The sequence below is a fragment of the Uloborus diversus genome, chromosome 4, assembly GCF_026930045.1.
Source record: "Uloborus diversus isolate 005 chromosome 4, Udiv.v.3.1, whole genome shotgun sequence".
NCBI lineage: Eukaryota > Metazoa > Arthropoda > Arachnida > Araneae > Uloboridae > Uloborus > Uloborus diversus.
The window spans coordinates 160,440,076-160,457,124 of record NC_072734.1 but is presented as its reverse complement, the minus strand read 5'-3'; the positions used below and the strand labels follow the sequence as shown (position 1 = coordinate 160,457,124).

The following is a 17,049-nucleotide window of genomic DNA, read 5'->3' as shown; positions in this document are numbered from 1 at the left end:
CACTATGTCTGTGTGTATTTATGTATGCAAATGTGTGGACAACCAAGCATGTACTTTGACAGTGTCCGAATCCATATTGGGGATTTTTGTCTTAATGGTCTAAACCAAAACACTTGCGCTCGTATAACACAAAAACGGTTAAATTTTGTATATACAACTCGTGCAGCGCCAAGTTGTGAACCTAGTTTTTTGACTGCAATCGGGTTTTCTAAAAGGCATGTTTACATTCTTTGTGACAAATCAATGTTAATTTTACGTGTCAAGGTTTTATCTCCAAGGTATCTCTTAACCATATTTTGTAGTCCATGAATAATGCGTACCACTTAGAGTACGTAGTTGACACCATAGCACCAACCTTTTTTATGCCTTTTTAAAATTATTTACTCTAAGTAGTTAAATCAGTTTAACAGAAACAAAAGATTTCATATTCAGATTTTAATGAAAATTATTTTTAGCAACTGAAAAAAGTAACTTAAAATAAGAAAGCACCTCGAAATAAGCGTAACCTCGAATTTTCAAGACTCAGATTTTCGAGACTCTACTATTTTTGTGGAAACCGCGTATTTATTGACTGTGCATGATGTGCATCATGATTTTTTTTCAATGTCTCAAGGACTTTTCGAACACTTCGTATTTTTGTTGATTTAAGATAAGGACGTTGTTTATGAAGATCTACGTTTTATAACAACGGTAACTGTGAACGTCACCTTCTAATAACACACTCGATGTCACTGGTTTCTGGAGACATTTTTCGATACTCATTGTGATTATTTTCTCTGTCATTATAATTTGTTTCTGAACTTTAAGCCCAGTCACTAAGAATTTTCTGTCACATATTTGAAAATTCTTCCCTTTTTTAAGGTTTTCACTTGACTCCAGTCATTAAACTTGCTCCTTAGTCACTAGATCTTATTCCTCTTACTGACTAGACCTTATTCTTTAGTAACTAGGACTTATTTCTTTGTGACTAGACCTTATTCCTTAGTAACTAGGATTTATTCCTTAGAAACTAGACCAGACCGTAGAAAATCAGAAAAGAAGACTTTTTTTTAGCGTGGTAAATCTCAGAACCATGAATATTTTTGAGGGTGTTATTATTATTATTATTTTTTAAATTTTAGCGCTTCCTTAATATACTTCACAAAATTACAAAAATAAGGCATTAAAAAAGGGGGGGGGGGCAGGGGTCATCACTATTGGCGAATAATAAACAAACATTTCACATTTTGGTTGTTTTTCGAAAAACTGCCGTTAAAAAGCGTTTTTGAATTACTGCTATCGAGCGCGAATGCTTCGTGCCGGTCAGCTAGTAATTAAATATAACATGGTAAATCTCAGAATCATAAATAATATTTCTTTAAGGTGTTATTATTATTATTATTAACTAGAAAATCGCCCGTCAAAGTATGACGGGGGAAATTTGCTTCTACTCCTATACATTTGAACGAAGCCTTTGTCTGATTGGTGATATTTTGATAGTTGAAATTGCAGCCCTAACTCCAGTGGATTAACCCAAAACTCCAGTAGGTAGCGTTTATTGTTGACCATTTTTTCGTTTCTTCACTCCCCTGAAATGACCAGTCTCACCAGTAAAACAGTTAAGTTATCGGATCGAGTTCAGCCTTGTCACAATTAAGCCTTTCCCTGCATGTTAAACATTACCAAAGCACATTATCAAATTATCATGCCGTGGCTTAAGTTTCATTGTTGAAACACGTGCGTTACTTGATCATTGGCTACTACGAGGCCATCCTCGATTGGCCATACGAGGATGAAGGTAATTCCCCTATACTTCATAAAATAAACCATCATTTTAAAGGGATTTTTGTTCCTCATCACTATTGGTGAAAAATAAGCAAACACTTCACGTTTTGGTTATTTTTCGAAAAAATATCGTTAAAAAAGGGTTTTTTAACTGCCGCTGTCCAGCGATAATGCTTTGTACGGGTCAGCTAGTAGTTAAATACGTATATGCTTAACTTTGTTATAACTTCCGTTCTGATAAGTAAACAAAGTGCAACAAAGTAAAGTACATAAAAGTACTTCGTCTTCCTTCCACAAATAAGTATTTTAACGAGTGAACTAGTTTTAATTAATTCATTCTAAAACTTCAAAACATAAATTCAGCAAAGAATAAGGCAATTCTTACATTTTATCAGATTGTGAATTACTTACATTTAGTACATATTTTGACCCAGTATAACAACTAGGCAGAACTCTCGCCCTTTCAGGGCCGTGCCATAGCAGTCTTTGAAGCTCTCCCTACACAGCGCTGCCGATAGCCCCGAATTTTTAGAATGTGCCGCGGAACCCTGTGAGGTCGCGCAGTTTGTTTGCCGCAACTACGTCAGTCTCAAAAACGGGTTTTTATATTAAAAACTAGCCTGCGTGCCCGGCGTTGCACGGGCTACTTAAAAAATGAAAGAGCTGTTCAATTGATGTTTTTGTATTATTCTGACATCAGTTTCTAAAGCGCTAAGGAGTAAATAATTACGCGTAATGCAAGGTTTGCAAAACACCAATAAAGCATATTTTTGGCAAAAACCTCTTTAACGTTAATCATATTTATCAATAATACAAGTTATGAGTATTTTCAATTAGCACAAAAGATGAAAATATATGCATTCTCAACTATAATATGTGCTCACTTTAAACTGAATTAAATCTGATAGAATATATCTGAAATATTTATGTACAATTACAATCAGCTTTTTACATAAAATGACACACACTTTTTTGTTGATTACGTGAAACTAAAGCAACAAGACTTATTAAATACCAATAAGCATTAATTTAATATCAAGCCATCAGATTCCAATTAAGCTTTAGTTAAAATCCTTAAAAACAATATTTTTTGTTCAACTCTGTTTCACTTAAAGAAATCCAAACAATCTTAATTTAACGTGTTCTTTTAACGATACAAACTGTATTGCAAAAACCGAAACAGGAAGGAAAAGAGATTTATTACAATTCGAAAACTCACCATGTGACAGTAAAAAGTCCAACAAAATAAACATAATTAGTCGCACATCCTAAATGTACCCTAATATGAGGCCGGTGAATGATAAACTTACACTTCAATCAATAAACATTACTAAAGAAACATTTTTCATGTGCTGAAAAGAGTTAAGAACGTTGAATGTGAAAAAATAAGAAAGGACAGACGATAAATGTCCGAATAGAGCAACCAATTTTAAACTAATTAAAAATGAAATTCTAGATGGAAACGTTGTTTTAAGATTTGGACAGCAGCCAAAAAAATCTCTTTTGACACAATTATTAGAATTTTATTTGCTCACCCATATGCAAAATGGCAACAGGAAAGAAATAAAAATTCCTGAATAGCGTTATGTTAATTAACGTTTTAATTAATATCTCCGCTAATTAAAGTCGTACAATTATGAGATTGGTCCTATTGTTTTCTTTGGAAAATTTCGAATTGATCGGTATCTCGTTTGACTCCCGATTCGCAGTGGTTCTCGAGAAGATCGATCTTCAGACAGACAGACAGACAGACAGACAGACGGACGCGAACAGATTTTAATATTATAGTGGATTAGAAAATCGCCCGTCAAGTTATGACGGGTCGAAATTACTTCTGCATTTGAACAAAGCAATTGCCTGTTCGGTGATAGTTTGATAGTTGACATTTTAACCCATAACTCCAGTGGATGAACCCTAAATTACAGTAGGTAGCCTTCATTGTTGACCACTTTTTCGTTTCTTCGTTCTCCTAAAATGAGTCTTACCAGTAAACCGTTAAGATGTTGGATCCAGATCAGCTCTGTCAAAATAAAGTTTTCCCTGCATGTCAAACATTGCCAAAAAATATTATCAAATTATCATGTCGTGGCGCGAGTTTCAGCTGATGACGTCAGCGTTAATCGATCATTCGCTATTATATATATATATGAGGATTATATTATTAATTAACCTTTCTTCAGAGTTGCTATATTACATAAGCAATTTTCTTTGTATCAAAAGAAAGAAAAAAAATCTACAATAGATACATTTGTTAGTGATCAATTGAAGGGATTTATTCCATTTTCGTTTCGTGTCCTAATTTGTCACTAAATGTTAAGATCGACGCGACGAAATTATCTACGCTACAAATCTATTACTTATAGCAAATTTCGCATTTTTAGTCTATTAATTATGTAAAGCACTGTACATCTCGGCTAATCCCGACTAATTGGGACTAGAATGTGATCGGATTAGCGAGATTTCCTATCATTAAGAATTGTGTCGAAATGCAACACTGAAACAAAATGTAGAAATGGGGGAGGCTCTATTTGAAATATTTGTCAAGTGGCGCACTAGCATGGAAAAGGGTTTAAGTTTTCTCGAATAAAAAAAAACAATTTTGAAAACTGCTCGAGAAGGGAAATTTTCCAAGTTATTTTTAAGTCCTTTTCATTTGAAGCTTGTGCCACTTACATGGCTGTGGAGTCGAACTAATTTTCGGGTAAAGGAGTCGGAGTCGAAAGAAAACAGGCCGACTCCGACTCTGGGATTGTTTTTTTTTCTTTAACTTTCACTGACTCTCCACCGAACTTTCTGTAATAACTACCTACGCCGTCCTCTAGTTATATACCCACCAGATGGGTGTCACCCAGGGCGGACCACCCCCTCTCAAGAAAGGTTTTTTGACTTAGCAAAAAAGTTTTTGTTCATTCAAGATACAGCTTTCAAAAATTGAAAGTACACGATTTGATCAACATCTATTTCTTAAACATTAACGGGAGCAAATTAATCCTCTCCAATTCCAAGAAAAAATGGGATTTTTCAGTAATCTCACTTCTAAAATAGCAACTATAGGAAAATTTGATTTTCAAATTGAATTTTCAACGTTGTATGCATCTTAGGTTTACAATAAAATACTTCGCGAAAATTTCATAAGGAGGAATTGATATTTAATCTCTGTTTTAGGAGTTTCCCCCTTCCTATGAGGGGGGAAATTACAAAAAATAATAATTAAATAAAAGCCGGAGTTGGAGTCGAAGTCGTACGTTCCAAAATGCTGGAGTCGGAGTCGTCCATTTTCCTACCGACTCCGAAGCCCTGACCACTTATAGTTAATAGATTTATCAAACTGGTTTTTTGTAGTTTCTATACTAAATTCCTGTATGTGTTCATGAGTGTATGACTGCCTTGGAATTTCTAAGTAAATTGCTTACTTCTTTCAATAAAATTCAATTTTACGCAATAAGTAGTAATGGTAGAATAAAATATTTGAAATTCAGGTTAGCGTTATTCTATAAAAATAAAATCTGTGCAATGCTTCAGAGTTATTGTAAAGCCACCCAACATGACGGTACTTCCTAATATAGGGTTAAGGTGCCCATGTAGGGGAATGTGGGGCAAAGTGGAATAGCGGGGCAAAGTGAAATGATGAAAAGATTACTTTGCTTTTAGCGCCACCTATCTGGCAATATTTTAACTGTATAGTAGCACATGTAATCTATTCCAGTCAGAAAAAAAATACCACCGAAGATTAAAGCATATGATAATACAGGCAATTTTTAAAAATTGTTACTCATATTGTAATATTTTGTTGCAAATCGAAAATTATTTTTGTTATTATAAAATGGTAAAGTTCTTGTTATTAACATTTTAAATATTAATTGAGAGCTTTTAATACTCTGTAAAATATTTATTTAGTTAATATTAAGCTTATTTATGTTTTAAATACTTTCTACAATCAGTCCAGTACATGCGGGGCAAAGTGACACAGTTTATTTTGTTTACTCGCCAATCATTTACTAGATCACTTGCGCATTCATTTATTAATTCATTCATTTACATTTCTCCATTCTTAATTATTTATTCATTCTTTCACTTATTTTCTTATTTATTCACTCTTACTTGTTTATTTATTTTTCTTCATGTATTAATTAGTTAACTAATTTAATTTTCAATTTATTGTTTCAGTACTTTTTTATTTATTCATAGAGCCTTTTATTTACTGATTTATTTGATCAAAAATATTTTCTATTATTGAATGGAATATGCTATTTCAAAAGAAAAATCTTTTATTTTTCACTTTGCCAAATGGAAAAAAACAAAAGTGAAAAAAAAAGTGATTTTTTTTTTTTTCAAATCACAAATTTACTGCCAAAAATAAAAATACTGTTTCAGTGACAAATAAAATACGATGTTCTTTCTTTATGTATTGTAATTTTCAAAACAAATTTTCAATTTCTTCACTTTGAAAAGACCCAGTCTCACTATTTCACTTTTTTCCGCATTCCCCTATTTTTCATACATGTATTGTCATTATGCATTCGATATCAACGGAGAAGTAGTGTCAGAATTAAAGAATTTGTTGTGACCAGAAACAGTGATCTGAGCTGCAGTTGTGTAATATAGGTGCTTGCTATTTTTACAGTTCGATTTTTTTTTTTAAACAGTTTCACGGTAATCAGATTGCACCTTTCTTATACGTCAAAAATTATAACTTTATAAGTTATCATTTCTTCTGCATTTTGACGTTAAGTAGGGGAATGTGAGACAAATTGAAATGGTAAAATATTTACTTTGCTTCTAGCGCCACCTATCTAATGACCCTTTAACTACCTATGTAGTACCACATGTAGTTCCATTCCAGTTAAGAAAAAAATATTCCTCTGAAAATCAAAGAATATGATAATACAAGCAATTTTCCAAAATTGATACTTATATTGTAATATTTTGCTGTAAGTCAAAAATTATTTTCGTTATTATTAATTGATAAAGTTTTTGTTATTAACAGTTTAAATATTTATTGAGACTTACAATGTGATAAATGTGTGTGTGTTGAGACTTCAATGTTCAGTGCAGTATTTATTTATTAAATATTATGCTTATCGGGGGGCACGGCAGTGCCCCCGCCAAGTCGAGCGCGAAGCAAACACTGCCGTACCATCTTTACTGGAACCATTTCGTCGCATTTTCAGGCCCCTATTTGAGAACCTTCTGATGAGACCAGAACGCAGAAATTTTCGTCATCCAGTAAGCTATAATCACATACTTAAAATCCGAAATTTCAAGTCTGTAGGTCATTTAGTTCCGAAGTTAAGCGAAAGCAAAGTTTCGCATTTATGACACTCACTCACTCATGATCATCAAAATAGAACTAGTACTTCCCATAAACTCAGAGAGGTGAAATTTGGTACAGAGCTAGGGTTTAATGGGCACATAAAGGGAAAACTATAAAAACTAGGATAATCGAAGATCTGGCTATTAGACCAAACTATTAGAGATCGACATACCGACTTTACAAAAAATATTCAATTTGGTTGGCCGCTTCATTTGATGTCAAAAATCGAAAGTCTGAAGTATCTAATGAAGAACCCTCAGCTGGTTTCAGCTGTATTAGAGATATGGTAATGGCCCCTTCTACTATTGGTGCATAAAAAAATCGACTGTCATTGCAAAAGTCCAGCGTAGTGGGACACATCTTCTAATTTAATTTAGTTTAACTTTAGTCTACTCGAATATTACACAAATTAAATGTTTCTACAAAAAGAAGTGAAATCCCACCAAAAACATTCTGTAAAAAACTAGCCAAGTCTCGATGGAGCTGTTTGTTTATCTCTAAAAAGTAATGAAATCTAGACAAAGTTATGACAAGTCTAAGGTTCCTTACTGCGATTTCTTTATTGTCATAGTTAATGTTGTGTGACTTGGCCGTTAAAGGGTAACAAGGGTACAAAACCAGGTGCTCCATGACACGATTACACCAATCTGTCGCCAGAACCGCTACCCATTGACGATGGAAAATTGCCACTTGGAAAACGTGTAAACAAAATTGACCTGTACCCACTAACGTATAAAGAATGTTTAACGGCCAAGTCACACTACATTAACTATGACAATAAAGAAATTGCAGTAAGGAACCTTCGACTTGTCATAACTTTGTCTAGATTTCATTACTTTTTAGAGATAAACAAACAGCTCCATCGAGACTTGGCTAGTTTTTTACAGAATGTTTTTGGTGGGATTAGTATTTTAAATGCTTTGTACAGTTAGTCAAGTGCATACGGGGAAAAGTGAAACAATTCATTTCATTTGCTTATTCAATCATTTATCAAATCACTTACGTATTCATTTATTGCTAATTATTTCATTTATATTCCTTAATTAAGTAATCCCTTGTTTATTCATTCATTCATTGATACATTCACTTATTTTCCTATTCATTCGCTATTTCATTTCCAGATTTATTTTTACTCGTTTATTAATTCATTCATACTTTTAGTGTTTCATTTATTCATTCTTTATTTCATTTCCAGATTTATTTTTACTCGTTTATTAATTCATTCATACTTTTAGTGTTTCATTTATTCATTCTTTATTTCATTTGCTTTTGTCTTTGATCAAATACGTCTTTGATAATCGATAGAAAAATATATTTCATCAGAAAAAACTGCATTTTTCACTTTGCCCCATGAAAAAAAGAAGCGAAAAATGTCCACCTTTTTTTTGGAAGTACAAATTTACTGGCAAAAATAAAAAATAATGTTTCAATGCAAGTTTTATTTAAAAATATATATTTTTTCCTTTATGTGCCGAAACTTTCAGAATAAATCTCCCACTTGATCATTTAAAAAAGTAAGTTATCTTAACTATTTCACTTTGCCCCTCATCCCACCACATGTTTTTTCAGTATTTATTCAATTTCAATTATAATTTATGCGTGTTCTTAAAACATTTTGAAAAAAGTAAGTCATCTTAAATATTTCACTTTGCCCCTCATTCCTCTGCATGTTTTTTCGGTATTTATTCAATTTCAATTAGAATTAGTGCGTGTGGTGGTTAAGAATGAAAACCGGATTGGAGAAGAGCGCAATATGGGGTAGGGTAGGGCACAATCATAGAGCGAAGTACGCAAGCAATTTAATTTTTCTTCAGAAAGGCAATAATAGGGAAGTTAAAGGGAAGATGAAAATGGTGCTACGTGTGTTCATTGCGCAAGGTCATTTGCAAACGATAATGTATTACAAAATATTACATTTGAATTTTTTGTAATTTTTAAAAACGATTGTCAAGCGTTATAAATATTAAAAATCCAAACAATGCATATATTACGTACTTCTTTTGTGGCCTAGTTCCATTTCTTTCATGCGTATAAAATAAGTTTTTCAGTGTTTATCACTCTTATTGTGGCCTTTATTCCATTCGTATTTTCACTCCTCTAAAACAGGTCGAAGGGTGTATTCATACCTTAGAAAAATTCTAGTAATATTGATGTGCACTTTGGGCAAGTAATATTAATTGTGTGCTTTTAAAGGTGAAATGTTTAATTTAATAAAAAACTTCCATGTCCATTGAGTGATTTTTTTCTTATAGCTCGTTACCGAGATCACTAGGTCTAGTTCTTTCTACCCCACCTAACTTTCTATGAATCAAAACGGTCATTTTTTAATGCTTTTTTCGTTTTCTTTCTTTTTTTGTGTATATGTATAAGGGCGCCCATATAGGGGGGCAAGAGAGGGCTGCTCAAGCCCCTCCTTTGAAATGAGAACTTCCTTGCTTTTAGTGCTTTTTTCTTTGCAAAAATGTTTTTAAAAAATATTTCCAGCCATTTATGAATAAGTTATTAATAAAAATGACAAAATTTACGATCTCTAATCTGTACTGAAATCGGTTTTCACGGTGAAAATATTCTGCTAAACCATGTGGAAAATTTCAACTCAAAATTTTGTATATGGGCGCACCTGTATGTGTATTTTCACTAGACTTTATATAAAGTTGTTGGAAATGTTAACAAAGTTCTATCACATCGCCAAAATTTTAACTTACTGTCTGACCACGGATTGTATGGAAAGACAAACATCCGTTTTACAGCCGTAAATGAACGAATCTATTATTTTCAGCGATGTCAGCTTTTGCTGAAGCAGAGTCTTATACAAATGAGCAGAATTCGCGCATCAAGTTTTTACTTTTCCACCTCATTCAGATAGATTCGTCTTATCTGGACGTTTGAAAATTCCATACAATCCGTGGTTGGACAGTACTTCCATTGTCTCACGGAAAACATTTCAAAGTCAGAACAAACCACCATTTACAACGATTTGTAAAACTTTGTTTCGTGATTTTATTATAATTTAGCTATCAAACTTTTACTCTCTGTTTCACGAAATAATGTGTTCTGAGAAGCAATATTAACACAGTTGATGCTTTGTATTGGCGAACTTTTCAGGGGTCGTACCTTACATTTACATCAGTGCCTAGCTACAGCACTGGTTCTTTGGAAATTAAAACAAATAGGCTGGAAAAATAATAAACTTTAAACATAAATTGAACAGGTAACATTTAAAAAAAGCATCGTTTTATGCAACAGATTGGAATATTATTCAAGTATTTGTTGTTAAAAATTTGCTGCATTCAATATAAAAGCTCCCATTAAAATTGGTGTTAACATTAATAACGTATTAATGCGCTTTAATTAAAATTACGCTGTCTGATAATGTAACAGATTTTGTGAAATATTTAAGGATTTTTTTTGTTTATTTTTTTAATTTTTCTTATCGTGAGCGTCGGGTAATTGACTCAGTTGATTTGAATCAGCCGCTTTTATGAACCAAATCCTCAAAGACGGAACGGTATCACGCTTTAAGATCAAAAACTGCCGGATATTTGAATCAAACTCGCCGCTTAAATGAATCAAGCGTATCTGACTAACCATTTCCAAAAACTAAGTGGTGAATCAGTGCAGCCTTTTTTCCTTTGTAAAAAGCTTTTTTTTTTTTGGTAAATAGGGAACCGCAGGGTGTCGCACACTTTTAGTGAGTTTTCTTGGAAAAGTCAAACAAATCAAGTGAGATGAAGAGGGACAGTGTCGACGGGATTTCTGCGCTTTAGGTCTTGTCACCGGTCGTGTTTACCTTGGAGCAACGAGGTGCGAATTCCGAGGACTATATGTAGTTTTAGGACATTGAAAAAAAAAGTCTAAATTAATTACTACCTGTGTTTAGAAATAAACAGCAGATACATTTTTCGATGCAGATAGGTTAAAATTTGAACTTTATAATTGCTTTTCCATACTGTTTTACAGTAAAATTCTTCAAGGAATGGATGCTTTGAGTAAACGACATAACTTTAAGGATTCTTTATCTTGCTTGACTGAAAATCAAACTAAGTTTTCTTAAATTATGTGTACAATTCCATTAAAAAATAATTATACATCTTTGCTTTATTGAATCAGCCGCTTTAATGAATCAAAACTGTTCAAAACAAACATGATTCAAATAAACGGCGGTCAGTGTACTATTTTTCTTGTGCCCAGAACTTACATAGCAAAAAGTAGCAAGAAATATTCTACTGGTGATCTGGGTGCTCTCAAAGAGTGACTTATGGAATGCAATTCATTAAAATTTCTAACGAGTACTCAGTGAGATTTATAACGAAATTATTATCTGTTAAAGACTCCAAAGAACAGAAAATTTTTAATAGTAGAAGTGCTTTATCTGTTCAAGATTCCAAGGGACAAGAATGTTAATGGTTCAGATACTTAAACTTATTGAAAATTGTAGAAACCAATCTAGTCAAAAAGTCGCATTGGACTTTGTTGAAAGTTGCTTGACATTTCAAAGAAAAACATCATCCGCTAGCAATAAATCAGGATCAGCTTCTGCCATGCAATTTTTAGAACATATAAGAAGGGGGATCTAGAAAAAGACTGCCAGAATTTTGAACCAAGTCCAGTTATTTCGCTCAAAATGTGTGACAAAATTTTAAGTGCGAACACTCGTCACATCAACTGCAGCATCACCCGCCTTAATAATGAAGTGCAGGTTGATAAAGAAAGCATAGTATAAAACGTATAAGTGGAATAACTTTCAACACTTGTAGATTTCATTAATTGTTTTATATGCGATGAAATCTCACACAGAATATGTTGCTCAATTTACATTCATTTAAAATTAGTTTTCATTCATTTAAAATTAGTTTTCATTCATTTAAAATTAGTTTTATTTAAAACTAGTGGTACCCGCTCGGCTTTGCCCGTAGTAGAAAAATGAAAAGGTCATTTGGTTCTCCTGTATATTTACAAATAATGTATGTTGAATTTGGCTTGTACCCATCTTACGGTTCCACGTTATGATAATTTCGTATCTCGTCAATTGGCTTGTGCCCATGTTACGGTTCCACGTTATGATAATTTCGTAATTTACTCGTCCATCTTATGATATTATTTTTCTTAAAATTGGAATAGAAAAAGAACCACATCGAATTTCCGAAAAATCGCTTCGAGGTGCACACCCCCATACTACATACTAACTTTGTGCCAAATTTCATGAAAATCGGCCGAACGGTTTAGGCGCTATGCGCGTCACAGACATCCTACAGACATCCAGACATCCTCCGGACAGAGAGACTTTCAGCTTTATTATTAGTAAAGAAAAAAAAAGATAAAATCTTCCGATGCTTTCTGCGATTTTAATTTGACGAAACAATTTAAAACCGCTCCACCAATACACCAATTAATACAGCAACTAATAAACACTAATTTCATCCCACGCATAAGATGAAATAAGGTATAAAACAGACTTATTAACAGAGACTTTTCTACGAAGTAATGTGATTATTTTAGGATTGTACTTGAAGAAATGTAAAATGTATCATACAAATAAACAGGCTTTTTCTTGTTGGTTAACACACAATTGAAAACTGCATTTTTTAAAATCCCATTCCACATCACCTGATCCTGTGGTTTTAAACTACCCATAAAAAGTTTTCGAAACATCAAATATTTTTGATCTGATTGCAGTTCATATGATGTAGGAGGTGATTTGTTTAGATACAACTTTGTAATGACGGTTGTAAACATTTTTTTCCTTCCAATATTAGTCATCTTTTTCAGCACACTTACTCAAATTTTCGTTTCAGATGCATGCTTTAAAACGTTGTTCTTCTTGTGATATGTTTTTTTTAGAGTAAACTACATTTAATGCTCAAATTTCAAATGATTAAGAAAACAGCACATCCAGCACATAACATCTAGCATTCAGCACCTGGCATTAGCTTGAATTTTAACGCCATGAGTTCAAATTATGCTTTTCGCAATCACTAATTGCGATAGGACCCTACTCGTTCGGTTTCTTGTTCCTGTAAATGGCTCATATCACAATCATAATTGCGAAAAACATAATTTGAATTCAAGATGTAAAAATTCAAATTGATACCAGAGGCTGGATGTTGTTTCTGTCCAAAAAGGTTTGTTTCGGTCGAGGGTGTGAGGGTCGGGGTATAAGTAAAGTCAATTCCAGACGAAATAGACGAAGAGCACCCTCACGCGTAGGTCGGTGAACTTCAAAAGGGATAGGACATGGACACCAACACTATATGGTCAAGTGAGAACAATAAGCAATCATGATTGTTCAATAACAAAGCATTTTTTTTTTTCACTATTTAACTTACATAACGTAATCTGCTAACCATTAACTTGGAATATTTTGAACCAACACCTTGTTTCGAGTTCGTTGTTTTTCTTCGACAATCGTACAACTTGATTGGTTAAGATGGTACGTTTGTGATACCTGTCAAAATCCTACATTATCAATACTAGATCTGCAATAAAAATCTAATCTGATGCAAAATATTATCAGTCGGATCATAATAGAGCGTAATTTATCTATCATATATAAACATTCATTGAAAACAATGCCTCATTGTCTAGCGGATATTAAGTCATTTATAACATAACCTCTTTCTAATGTTTTCCCGTCAGTTATATGTTATACCTGTAAAGAGAATTATGTAAAATATAATGTAACTGTATTTTACATTCAATCTAACGTTCATATCTTTTACAGGTGTCACCTTTTAAGTTTTATTGTAGAAGTTATCAGAATTATGTAAGTAAAAGCCCAAAATTTTCTGATTTCTCTTTGAATATCTTTTAAAATGAAAATATTAATGAAACCCAATTTAAAACAAATTTTGCTTTGTTGTAAATGACTGACTGCGATAGGGAAGTCCCAGGTTCGAATCCCGGCCACGGGCAAGAGTGTACTTTCCCTCTCCTGTTCTTCTCCTTTCTTTGCGAGAAGCAATTTCATTCAAAATACTATAAAGTAATGAAAGTTGCTTTAAAGATATTATTGCCTGCATAAAACTATTTTTAAATAATTTGGTAGTTTAATTTAGACTTTCGAAACATTTTTTGGCCACCCTTTCTAGTGATCAGAGGCAGGGGCGGCAAATAGGAGGGGCAAGAGGGGGCGGTCGCACCCCCAAATTTTTTTTAGCAGAATGATAAAAAATGGGTAAATTCAATTTTTGTTAATCGCAAATCATTCTTCATTTTTAAAAAATCGCTCTCATTCTCAGTAAATAGTTGATGAAACTCGACACATTACCAGGCACAAACAAGTGTTCTCCGTTGAATGCATGAAACACTTTCTGGCTTTTTCAGCACAGAAAAAAATGACGTATAACCATGGTGAGCTTTAACTTAAGAAGTAATTTTCCTATATATAAGGCTAAATTCCTGATTGTGTGTGCCCAGTGTAACGATAAGGCCCGGATCTATAAATTTCGGGACCCCTGCAACAAAATCTGTAGGGCCTCTTCCCAATGGCCAGCAGTGTATATTTGCAAGCCTTAGTGCTTTTTTTTTTCAATTTCTTGGGTCGTTTGGCCCCTTAAGGACATGGCCCCCCCCCCTCCCCACTGCGGGATCTATGGGAACGCAGATCCGGACTTGGATCTGGAACGATGGTAGATACAGTATGAGAGGCCGTGCAAGCAAGTGGTGTGCATGATTTTCAAAAGAAAATTCCTTGAGACATAACATTGATTTTACGCTCATATTTTAAGTGTATGTTTATTTATTGAGTGTATATTGCTTTTTTCAAGTACAGAAACATTCCAGCTACTCAATACATAGCATTCATTCACAAAAACTTCTTAAAAATACACGCTATTTTTGAAAACATAAACATCACACATCAACAAATTCCTTCTTTAACTATGACTCGGATTGACACAAGATGGTCTTCAATATAGTTAAAACAATAAAGCATTTCTCAATAATTTCAAAGCAGTGATTTGACGCCTGGCAGAATTATTGCAAAACGATTCTTTCAATAGTGCACTGTAACAAATTTCGGAAACGTTTCTAGATATATCGGAAACGTTTCCGAAATAGTAGGAATCCTTCATCCAATAGCGAATTCCTCAATATTCAGAAAGCTTTTTGTTATTTCAAGATATCTAGAAGCGGAAGTGATGACGCAACGCTTCGATACCTATTTCATCCTTACAACACAGGCGCCAATGAGTCGGAAATAACGAGAACTTCTTTTTTTCTTATCTATGGTTGCTGCAGAGCATTGGATTGCTTGTTATTTCATGTCTAGAGAGTAGTAAAATGTGTCGAAACTAATTTTACGCCTTTGCATTTTGGACTGCCCTTGATTTTTTAGACGATGTACGCAGCTATTAAGTTAGTTAATAACCATTTGCTTCTTTACAATTTCCAATGCGACCATAATTAGATATATATTGTGTGTTCAAGCGTGAATAGTTTCAACATCCGTGTTTATACTTAATGAAACGAAACCCTTTGGATTACTTATTCAGTTGTAATGGAGGTACTTAGATTTTCTTCCGCTCATGTTCACTTGTAAGTATTAATGAATATTTTAAAACATGTTGTTATATACATTTATATTTTTGTTGATTTGCATTTGATGAGGCTCCAATTGTAACTGTTTTTGGGTTTATCGAATTAATTTAAAGTTATCCTACATACCTATGTGCGCGGTGTACTATTTGTTGTAACTAACTGAAACTGATTAATTACGCAAAAGAAGTAAGATTTATATTTGAGAAGCAATCACAGAAAAGTTATTTCGAAATACTTGGATGTACATACATTTTGGTTCAAAAAGAAAAAAAAAATCAATTGTTTAATTCATTAGAAATATGGTAATGCAAATATTTTCTAGTATTGTAATATGCTTCACAAAAAATGTTCCGGTATAATTTATCTTTTTTTATTATAATTTATTCATTCATTTAAAAATATTTATACCATTAGAAAATGACCATGTTATCTATTAGTAAGAACATAGTTATGAAATTAATTCATCTGCTTATTCATTTTGTTAAATGTGGTTAACAATAAAAAAATTCCTTGACATTAGTTCCGAAAATAACATTTCCTTCGTGGATATACTAGTTTAATGTAGGACAGTCAGGAGAAATGAGTCAGTGGCAAAAATGGAACAGCTGCATTTACATGCTGAAATAAAAAGTAATATTATTTCATGTCATCGTTTTAAAAGTGATCAGTTTTTAAATACTATGTTATTAATGTGCAATGCACATATGGTGAGAAGACGAGGGGCGTTCACCACGCAGACTGTGCCATTGACATTTTCATGGGATTGCTTTTTTTTAAGGTGGGGGGCGCTTTATATCATTTTATGTGTGCACCATCACTCTTATGGTGTGTGTGGGGGGGGGGGAGCTCTCGTATATATGAAATGGAATAATCATGTAATAGAGTTCAATGTTTTAATAAATAAAATATATAATGCATTTTGCGCACACTCTAAATCAGTAACCTATTTTGATTAAGTATCTATATTTGTGATAAACTGGAAAAGGGCAAGAACAGAGGAATAAACCCGAATGGTTCCAGCAGGGGGACTTTGGTGTCATATTTAAATTCATCAATTTCTCTGTTGGTACTTTTCGGTACACTTTGTTCGTCAAAGAAATTGACTTGACGTGAAATAATTTCGGAACGAAAAGTGTAGGTAAGTTCTGTCAAATTTTATCCGAAAATAAAAGCTATCAAGTTTGATACAAGATATGTTTTTAAGTTCTGCATTAAAAATACAGTATGTTGATAATTTTGTCTTGAAAATATTGAGAGAAAAACTGAAGTTTAATATTGTTAACAATCCCACTTTTGAGAAAGTGCTCCCCTTCCCTCCCCCGACGATTTTGTGATTATGAATGAAACTACTATATTATTTCAGAAATTTTCAAAAATTTATAACTGTGCATATGTTATGCTGTTAACCATGCTATTTGTCATTAGAAATTCAG

At 33.1% G+C, this 17,049-nt stretch overlaps 1 long non-coding RNA gene across 1 annotated transcript in view; it reads left to right on the top strand.

Moving 5' to 3' along the window:
* Nucleotides 1–17,049, top strand: part of LOC129221378 (uncharacterized) — a 72,695-nt gene that overhangs the window by 19,539 nt on the left and 36,107 nt on the right. The window contains exon 2 of the long non-coding RNA XR_008580504.1: nucleotides 13,800–13,841. This is a non-coding gene — a long non-coding RNA (uncharacterized LOC129221378). The remainder of the gene's footprint in view (nucleotides 1–13,799; nucleotides 13,842–17,049) is intronic.